The sequence below is a fragment of the Triturus cristatus genome, chromosome 10, assembly GCF_964204655.1.
Source record: "Triturus cristatus chromosome 10, aTriCri1.1, whole genome shotgun sequence".
NCBI classification, from domain to species: Eukaryota; Metazoa; Chordata; class Amphibia; order Caudata; family Salamandridae; genus Triturus; species Triturus cristatus.
The window spans coordinates 863,555,661-863,566,728 of record NC_140593.1 but is presented as its reverse complement, the minus strand read 5'-3'; positions in this window follow the sequence as shown (position 1 = coordinate 863,566,728).

Sequence of the window (11,068 nt, the reverse complement as noted above, 5' to 3'; positions counted from 1 at the left end):
GAGGTCTACTAACGCAATATATAATAATTGCTTCCACATTAGAGCATATGTCCAGTTAAAGGAGTGCAAATCTAAAAGCCTGGTCAGAAGTACTTGTTTTGGCACAAAAGCCAGCCTGCAAGGAAGATAAGATGCTGTTCTTTTCAATCCAACTAAGCACCTTTACAAGTATCTGCCTTGAAAATTATTTTGGCAAATTGTCAATTAGGCTTATAGGCCTATAATTCGAGGGGCTACCTGCATTACCCTTCTTAAAAAATGTAAAACATCCCCACCCCCTTCCAGGTGTCTGGAATTTGCACACCAGCAACAATAGCATTAATAGGATATTAATGTAGGGGGCCCACACTGAAGGTTTGGTCTTATACAAGTCACCCAGAATCTGGTCTACTCTGGAGGCCTTAGCCATTTTTGAATGACAAACTGCAGCGTAAGTGTCTTTTAAGCCAAAAAAGAACTCACAGCTCTGCTCGATGGCTGGCCAGCAAGAAGTCAGCGTAGGGAGAAGTGAACTATTCGCATCAAGGGATAGATAATTGCTTGGGGCATACAGCTTAGCAAAGTACTCTTCCCACTTCACTGGTTGAATATTGTGAGAGAAATTATCACTAGCATCTGCACTCCAATCAGTAATTAGGCACCAAATTGTTTGACAATCATTTGATTTGGCAGCGCACAACAGGTCACAGCAGATTTGCTCATCACAATCTTGTTTGGCTTTTTTCAAGCTTTTCTTATAGTTATGTCAAGCCTCACAAATATCAGCTCGTACCCCAGCTTTAACAGCCACTATGAGGGTCATTTAGGCAGATTTACAAGCAGAGTTGAATCATTGAGGGTCATGTGGGAACCTCTGTTTTTTTATCACCAACTTCCCTGGAGAAAATTTGACTAAAGTACTAAAAAAGCATTGATGAACAGCTAAGATAGTTTCTGATGACATAGAGCTGGGGCATCAATTTCAGGCAAAAATAGGCAAACCAGCTATATATATCAGCATACAGCTTAGGGTTAGCTACAACCCAGGGCCAAGATAGCCTTCTTCAGTTATTATCAATAATCGGAGTTACAACAGCCATATCACAAACAGTTGTAGACATCCCCTTTTTAAAAAGTTATAGAGGGTTATGGTCAATATCTGATTGAGTCACTACTGCCATATCAACTAGTAACAAACAGAGCCTAATGGCCAAAAAAACATAATCCATAACATTGGTATAATTTCCTCTTTTAAACGTGGGTAATCTCTTGCAGTCAGAGCGAGTACACCTGTTGCAAGCCTGAACTCCCCACCCAGCCACCAAAGAGCCACCAAAGAAGTTAAATGAAGAGCAAGATTGGAAAAAGAGTACTGCAGAGGTTTGCCAGTGAGGCAGAGAATTCCCCATTGCTCATCCTCGGCCTCTAGCAAGTCATTAATGACAGAAGAGGGCTCAAAATGTACGTTAAAGGCACCCCGCACCACAACTTTGACTTCAAGTTGGTGCATCTAAATTACTTCATCTAGCAAAGCCACTGTTGCTGAAATATTACTAGGCGATACAGACCTGGTAAGGCAATTTTCAACTGTGAATGGGAGCGTGCTAATTTTCTTTTTAGCAGGACCAACAACCCCCCCTCCCCCCAATCGCCTTCCCAGACCTAATCGGGGGTATTACCTCAACACTATAGGTAACATAACCATCAATAAAGGTTTTCTCAGTTGCCCATGTTTCCTGAAGAGAGTCATGTTGTAATTGTCAATAAAGGTAATACAATCAGGATCCGACAGTTTGGACATAATTCCTGCAAGATTCCATGCTGTTCAGGAAAAACATGATCAGTGTCTCCCTTGCTATGGAGCTGGCCAATGTGTACCTAGCAAAACTTGTTTTTGACCTTTGAGGAGGATATCACAGCCCCATCGATCACAGTTTGACATAAAACTTCTGGGTCAAGAGAAGAACATCTAGAGCATGAACCAGAAAAAGAAGAGGTTCAGCTTGGTCAGTCAACTGCTTTAGGAGTGGAATCAACAGCACTGTCCGGTGGGATAGCAGGAGTAGGCTCTATAGGAAGTGTAGACACCAATGAAGCTGAGATCTGGGCCTCATTCACATGATTCGTTTGCGCTGATGGTGGAGACAACCTCAATTTAATAGCAGTATTGCTGTATACAATAAGATTACATGTTCTATGTTCCATGCCTATGAGATCTTGTACCAGCTTTGCACTCTTCAGTGAGACCGTTATTACGCCATTTAGGGCTTACAATGTCAGAACGAATGATGGAAAGACACTTTTATTTCAATATGAACAGTTAAATAACTTTATTGATGAGCACCTTGATATCTTCTAAAGCTCCTCTGTCCAGCTTGGGTAGCAAAGACAAATGCACAAACCTCTCATTTTCTCTAACATTCTATCATTCTCTAACATTTTGTCACTCTCTCTAACATGCGACTTGGATGTAGAATTCACAGTCATATACGCTTGAAGTAAATTTGGCAGATGGAGGTTCTCTTTAGCCCATGTGGCTGATTGCACAGTACCAGATGAGGGACACGCGTCCCCATGCATAGGCTGCAATAGGGATGACTCATCGCCCTGGTTTAAATTGGATTTGACCTGGTTGGTCCCTACATGTGGGACAGGGACTGTCGAGGTGCTATTGGAATCTCGGGTATACATTGTGGCTTGACTTAAAGTAACCAATCCTCCTCTCTTCTCAGCTCTATATGTATAACCATCTCTTAGGCCAATGCAAGAAACCCCCCATACCAAGTTTGGAGAGGCTTACGTGAGCAGTAGCAGGCAGCCACAGCCAAACCCTTGAGATCATCTAGCTTACGATGCAAGGAGTTTAAATCTGCATTGCTGAAAGATGTAGAAGAGATAACGTCATACAACGCAGATGGTACAGTGATTGCAGAATTCATGGGCAGGTCAACTTGTTGTATAGAAAGAGAGCCAGGAACTTGGCTGGGAATATTGTCAACCACTAAGCTATAGTACCTATTTGCACAAGGTACATTAGAAACTACATAAACCATTGGTGATAAAGGTGGTCGAGGTAAAGGAGATGAAGTGTTAATCAGTGGAACCTCGTCCACAAGCGCTGTCCCTCAGTATTTCCTGCTGGTTTTATGCCCCTTTTCTTAAACATTTCAGGGACTTTGGTTGCACATTTGGACCCTCTAAGTGTTGCAGTATCAGTTCTAATAATAGATTCCACTTCCTCCTTTAAGTGGTCAATATCATCAAGTGTGCAATTCCCACTCGCAGAAAGGACAGTACCAGAGCCAATGGTGAAAGTTTTCTTTGTCCTCTTGACATTTGTTTTGGAAGGTTCAGATGCCTTGTGTTTTCCCATGCTAAAAGACAAGGAATACCACATGCTATTCTTGTTAAGTGATTTTAAGCAGGGGAGATTCAGAGGAACACGTCTTACTCACAGGATTACTTGATCGATGGCACTCCGAATAACCAGTGAAAGAGGGTGGTTCCAATCGGGCCTCCTCAGGTCACTGATGGGCAAAGACGGGCCCGGTCTTCATCCAGGCGCACGCTAGGGTGCGACCTGCGTGCTTCCAATGCTGCCGGACTCAGCTGGCACTTAAGAGTGTATTGTCCTGGTCTGGCCCCGCCCACAGCACTCTGAAGTCTGGGAGATGAATTCTCACCCTAGATGACCTATAGGAAAATAAAGTTCAAGGCCCCTGCTGTTGCTCAAGCCTGCCCTGCGGGATTCAGCTGGTGCTTAAGAGTGCATCGCCCTGGCCTGTCCCTGCCCACAGCACGCTGAAGTCTGGGAACAAATTCCCACCCCAGATGACTGTAGGGGAAACAAAGTTCAAGGCCCCCACTGTTGCTCAAGCTTGCGCTGCGGCACTCAGCTGGCGCTTAAAAGTGCTTTATCCTGGCCCAGCCCACAGCATGCTGAAGTCGGGGGGATGTAGTCACACCCCAGATGAACATAGGGGAAAACAAAGTTCAAGACCCCTGCTGTTGTTCACGCCCATGCTGAAGGACTCAACTAGCAAGACCAACTTGGGTTTTGACTCATAGAGCAGCAGGGCCAAGTCAAAGTAATCAAAAATAGAACAAAGGAAGGTGCCAATGCTGCACTACACTTTCAGACAAATTTAAACAAATGAACTGACTTAAACAAATCCATTTTGTCCATTTTATGGTTGATTTTAATCAAAAATATTTTAAGCAATTTTTCTTATTATTTTGCACGGTTGTATTTTAAATGATTCAGTAATATACACACAAAATCAAAGGAACCACATACAAAAATACTTTTCAATTATTTACATTTACATAAACACGTAAACATGTCCATACAACTAGCATACCTCAAGCGAACAGACAATAGACAACATTCAATTAGAAATTTACATTTATATACAAAAAGCAAAACATCAATGAATATCACTTGTGCTTTTCGAAAAACCTATTTGAAAGAGTATTTTGTTATGTTGAAGGCGAAGACGAGTCAGAGAGAGGTCTACGCGTTTCGAATCCCTTCACCGGGGATTCTCATCAGGACCAAAAATATCTGGGAGACAGAAACATATACAGAACTGAATTAGACCATTAGCCCTTCCAGTGGCAGTTTATTTAAAAGAAGGTTGCTAATTTTCAAAATTTCCAAAAATGGAGTCTTACCTACACTTTGCAGTGGCACATCCACGAGTAAAACGGATGGTGGTTAGCCTGCGATAGAACGCATCTATAGGCGGCAGAATAGAGAAAGCAGTGTTTTAGAGTAGAAAAAAAGGCAGAAGAACAGCCTACGTCTAATCTAAAGGCTAATGTGCCGGCAGATTCGTGGGACAAACTTACAGGTAGTTTTGAGAGATCTCTCATATCAACGTCCGTGGCTCCTCACTCAGCCTGGGCGGAAATGGCTAGTTGTGTCTCGGGAAATTCGAGAGCAGCGACTCGGTGTTTATTCGGCCGATCACTGCATCAGAAACAGAAACATATTCAGTGGGCAATCCGGACTGTTGAATCGGAAAGGCGAACGCGCGCTCCCAGCCTCCTGCGAGGACGAAATACCTTTTTATTCTTCTTCTTTCAGAGCGCCCTTGGGTCCCAGCTGCACCGTGCACGAGGACCAGTGTTTGAGTGCTACTGCCATCGCCATTTTGTAGTTCTTGGACGATGGCGAATCACAAGTCAGTGCTTTAGGGGATTATGGGACTTGTAGTTCGGCCGCAATTTTTTGAAAAAACAAAACCAATTAGTAAAGACATCTTGCCACACTTAAAATGAGAGCATGGCAAGTGGATATTCCGGTCTTTTCATTGTGCGATAGCTTTTTCCTAATTATTCATAAGTACAGCACAGTGAATGGCTTTCTGGTCCAGCAAACAGGGGTTGTGTCAATTAATACAGATACGTCCATGTGTGAAGCGTAGCTGTCCTGTTAATGGATGATGTCGGTCCATGGGGACAAAGGGCATGTTCGAGATACGGCGCTCTGAAAGAAGAAGAATAAAAAGGTATTTCGTCCTCGCAGGAGGCTGGGACCGCGCGTTCGCCTTTCCGATTCAACAGTCCGGATTGCCCACTGAATATGTTTCTGTTTCTGATGCAGTGATCGGCCGAATAAACACCGAGTCGCTGCTCTCGAATTTCCCGAGACACAACTAGCCGTTTCCGCCCAGGCTGAGTGAGGAGCCACGGACGTTGATATGAGAGATCTCTCAAAACTACCTGTAAGTTTGTCCCACGAATCTGCCGGCACATTAGCCTTTAGATTAGACGTAGGCTGTTCTTCTGCCTTTTTTTCTACTCTAAAACACTGCTTTCTCTATTCTGCCGCCTATAGATGCGTTCTATCGCAGGCTAACCACCATCCGTTTTACTCGTGGATGTGCCACTGCAAAGTGTAGGTAAGACTCCATTTTTGGAAATTTTGAAAATTAGCAACCTTCTTTTAAATAAACTGCCACTGGAAGGGCTAATGGTCTAATTCAGTTCTGTATATGTTTCTGTCTCCCAGATATTTTTGGTCCTGATGAGAATCCCCGGTGAAGGGATTCGAAACGCGTAGACCTCTCTCTGACTCGTCTTCGCCTTCAACATAACAAAATACTCTTTCAAATAGGTTTTTCGAAAAGCACAAGTGATATTCATTGATGTTTTGCTTTTTGTATATAAATGTAAATTTCTAATTGAATGTTGTCTATTGTCTGTTCGCTTGAGGTATGCTAGTTGTATGGACATGTTTACGTGTTTATGTAAATGTAAATAATTGAAAAGTATTTTTGTATGTGGTTCCTTTGATTTTGTGTGTATATTACTGAATCATTTAAAATACAACCGTGCAAAATAATAAGAAAAATTGCTTAAAATATTTTTGATTAAAATCAACCATAAAATGGACAAAATGGATTTAAGTCAGTTCATTTGTTTAAATTTGTCTGAAAGTGTAGTGCAGCATTGGCACCTTCCTTTGTTCTATTTTTGATTACTTTGACTTGGCCCTGCTGCTCTATGAGTCAAAACCCAAGTTGGTCTTGCTAGTTGTCTGGCGGGTGCATACCCGGGAGGTTTTTTTTGGACACTTATTGAGTCTCACTGGTTGTGAAGGGTGTTTCACATATGAATAGTGGCAATCGATTGCGGGATATATATTTCACGGTGTGTCTCGGTTGAGACAGTTCTAACAGGTGTTTCTAAGTCGTTGTTTGTATTCACTTGGTTGTTGCATTCCACCTTTTTAGATTTTTTCTTTTTTCTTTTCATTCTATCATGTCCGCTAGTGACACATTCGCATATAGTGAGGAGCATATACAGAAGCTGATCAATGACCCCCCATCATTTTCTTCAGCTGCATTAAGTACAACAGCCAAAATCAATAACGAATCTGATAAACTTATCAGATTAAAGAAAAAACTAATCAGGACAGACCTACACGGGCATTTCCTAATTGAACACCTGCGAGCTGGAACTATCCCAGGTGGCCTTCAAATACGGAACGTTCCGGTTATTTTTACAGAGGACCCTATCTATAAAAAAGGCTACAGTCAGATCGAAACAAAATGTAGCAGAGATCTAATGGTGCTAACTGTGGAAACAGCTCAAAGACTCTCAAAACAGCAGTTGGAGGAAATTGGTATCCTTGAGAACGAAATAAAATCCAACCAACTAATTACGGACGCAAAGGCACTGCTTGAAAAGGTTGATAAGGATATTCTGGAGTTCAAGGATTTCACAATCAACCAAAAGAGCACCCAGTTTGAGAAAGATAAGAAGTCTTTCTCATTGGAAAAAGTTTATCCATACCTCCAATTGGATTTTTACACCAGACCAGAATCACGTAGATTCTTATCGGACTTTCAAGGGAGATCGAGGCAAAAATGTATCACCTTTTCAGACACCACGTCATCCTCAAGTGGAAGTGATACGGATAATATCAATATAAGTGGCGATTCGAATAGACGCGGCAACTTTCAACAGAATTACCAATCAAATTTTCAACAACCGTCTTTTTTTAGGACGGGGCCACCAAAAACAACGAGGCAGAGCAAGATATACCAATCAGCCATGGGAAATGTCCACGAGACGCCAAAATTACAAGAACTAAGCACACAAGTGGCTCTGCCCCGGCGGGAATCACAGATACAGAACAGCTCACCAATTTTCAATCTTTCAGACAAAACACTGACACAGGATGAACTGGGAGTATTGGAAAAAGGTTTATCTTTTGTGCCATCCAAAGCAACAAATTTCGTCCAACTGAAGACGGAATTCATTGAATTTTGTCGCAAGATACGTCTAATCACGTTCTTTTCGGGTAATCCTGCAGAACAGAACAGTGAAACAACAGGCCTGAGGAAAAAATCTATTTTTTGCCCCCCGTCAGCTAAAACACCTAAGGAAGTTATCCTTTTTGAGAAAGTTGTGTTATCAGCTATCAACGAAGCAGAAAATAAAAGGAAGAGATTCGTTAAATCCAACATAACGAAAGCGCAAAAAGAAGCGCTGGCCGCACTTAAGAACGACCAGTCTATAGTGATCAAACAAGCCGATAAAGGTGGTTCAATTGTCATCTGGGCCACCGAACGGTATACCATGGAAGTAATGAGACAACTCTCAAATGTACATTGTTACCGGAAACTCACAAAGGACCCCACCGCTGAAATGCAAGGCAAACTTTTTAACATTCTACAAAAAGGCTTTGACCAAGGATTCCTTGGAAAAAAGGAATACGATTTTTTAAGGAATAAAAATCCAAGGATACCAATCTTTTATGTACTTCCAAAAGTTCATAAGGATCAGAGGAGCCCCCCAGGACGCCCGATAGTCTCGAGGTGCGAATCGTTAAATGAATCAATATCCAAATTCGTTGACTTTTTTCTCAAGCCCTTCATGAAGGATGTTAAATCATATATACAAGACACCACAGATTTTTTGGCCAAACTTAACTCTATGGTTTTTGAAGAAAATGTCCATCTTCTTGCAACATTGGATGTCACCTCACTCTATACAGAGATCCCACAAGATGAGGGTTTGGCAGTCCTGGAGTCATTCCTCAACAGTAGACCGAAACCTGAAAAGGTCCCCACGAATTTCATCATGGAACTAGCCACATTTGCCCTCAAGAACAACTACTTTTGTTTTAAAGATGATTTTTTTCTGCAAACCAAAGGTGTTGCGATGGGGTGTCCTTTTGCCCCAGAGCTGGCAGTCTTGTTCATGTCTAAGTATGAGGATCAATTCGTCTACAACAATAACCCCTTTACAATCTACATTACGAACTGGGTCCGATACATCGACGATGTGTTCCTAACATGGACTGGTGATGAAATGCAACTCCATGAATTTGTCAATTGGCTAAACAATAGAACGGCTGACATAAAATTCAGCTTGAACTTTTCCAAATATAAGATTCCTTTTTTAGACGTGGAAATTTATCCCAGCAACGGCGGTCTAGTGACTACCCTCTACAAGAAGAAAACGGACAGGAACAAAGCGTTACACTACTCTAGTAATCATCCTCGCAGCTTAAAAGATAACCTGCCGTATGGCCAATTCTTGCGAATTCGCCGGAATTGTAGCTTCAAAGATGAATACCTATACCATGCCGAAAATCTAAAGAACAACCTACTCCAGAGAGGATACCCCAAAAAACTCCTAAAGAAGGCAATCAAACGTGCTTGGTGGACTCCACGCGAAGCACTTCTGGAGAGAAAGGCCAAATCCAAAACCAACAGGATTGTTTGTGTATCAACTTATGGCCCAACGTCTAACTGGCTTAAAAAGACCATCTCTCAAAATTGGCATTTGATTAAAGAACTGGATGTGTCACTCAAAGAGACTCCGCTATTTGCCTTTAAAAAAGATAAGAGCATAGCCAACCAGCTAGTCAGAGCTGCACTGCCAAAAACCAAGAGTCAGGATCTAAGAAGTCTTCTGAATTTGCCTCCAATACAAGGACATCATAAATGTGGGACATGTGTCTGTTGTGATTCCACAATCGAAGGGAATTTCTTTACCCACAAGGGGGTCCATTGGAAACATGACTCCTTCTCAAACTGCAAAACAAAGTTTGTAGTTTACGGAATATTGTGCCCTTGCGATAAATTATATATTGGGAAAACAAACCAGGAGATAAGGACAAGGATACAACAACACAAATCTAGGATACGCAAGAACGTGCCTAATGCCCCGTTGGTGAACCATTGGCTTAACAAAAATCACACTGAAAGAGACGTTAGATGGACTGTAATTTCAAAAGTCACACAGGATGACCGAGGCGGCGATCTTGACGCCAAATTAGTGAAGAGAGAAGCGATGCTCATCATCAAGTTTAACACATCAGTGGCTGGTCTCAATGAGCTATCCGAGATTTTTAATCTGTAAAAATACCTCTGTCAACCTTTCTCTTCAGTTAGCCAGGTATGTCTGTCACCAACGAGGTTCGTATCTCGAACATGCCCTTTGTCCCCATGGACCGACATCATCCATTAACAGGACAGCTACGCTTCACACATGGACGTATCTGTATTAATTGACACAACCCCTGTTTGCTGGACCAGAAAGCCATTCACTGTGCTGTACTTATGAATAATTAGGAAAAAGCTATCGCACAATGAAAAGACCGGAATATCCACTTGCCTTGCTCTCATTTTAAGTGTGGCAAGATGTCTTTACTAATTGGTTTTGTTTTTTCAAAAAATTGCGGCCGAACTACAAGTCCCATAATCCCCTAAAGCACTGACTTGTGATTCGCCATCGTCCAAGAACTACAAAATGGCGATGGCAGTAGCACTCAAACACTGGTCCTCGTGCACGGTGCAGCTGGGACCCAAGGGCGCTCTGAAAGAAGAAGAATAAAAAGGTATTTCGTCCTCGCAGGAGGCTGGGAGCGCGCGTTCGCCTTTCCGATTCAACAGTCCGGATTGCCCACTGAATATGTTTCTGTTTCTGATGCAGTGATCGGCCGAATAAACACCGAGTCGCTGCTCTCGAATTTCCCGAGACACAACTAGCCGTTTCCGCCCAGGCTGAGTGAGGAGCCACGGACGTTGATATGAGAGATCTCTCAAAACTACCTGTAAGTTTGTCCCACGAATCTGCCGGCACATTAGCCTTTAGATTAGACGTAGGCTGTTCTTCTGCCTTTTTTTCTACTCTAAAACACTGCTTTCTCTATTCTGCCGCCTATAGATGCGTTCTATCGCAGGCTAACCACCATCCGTTTTACTCGTGGATGTGCCACTGCAAAGTGTAGGTAAGACTCCATTTTTGGAAATTTTGAAAATTAGCAACCTTCTTTTAAATAAACTGCCACTGGAAGGGCTAATGGTCTAATTCAGTTCTGTATATGTTTCTGTCTCCCAGATATTTTTGGTCCTGATGAGAATCCCCGGTGAAGGGATTCGAAACGCGTAGACCTCTCTCTGACTCGTCTTCGCCTTCAACATAACAAAATACTCTTTCAAATAGGTTTTTCGAAAAGCACAAGTGATATTCATTGATGTTTTGCTTTTTGTATATAAATGTAAATTTCTAATTGAATGTTGTCTATTGTCTGTTCGCTTGAGGTATGCTAGTTGTATGGACATGT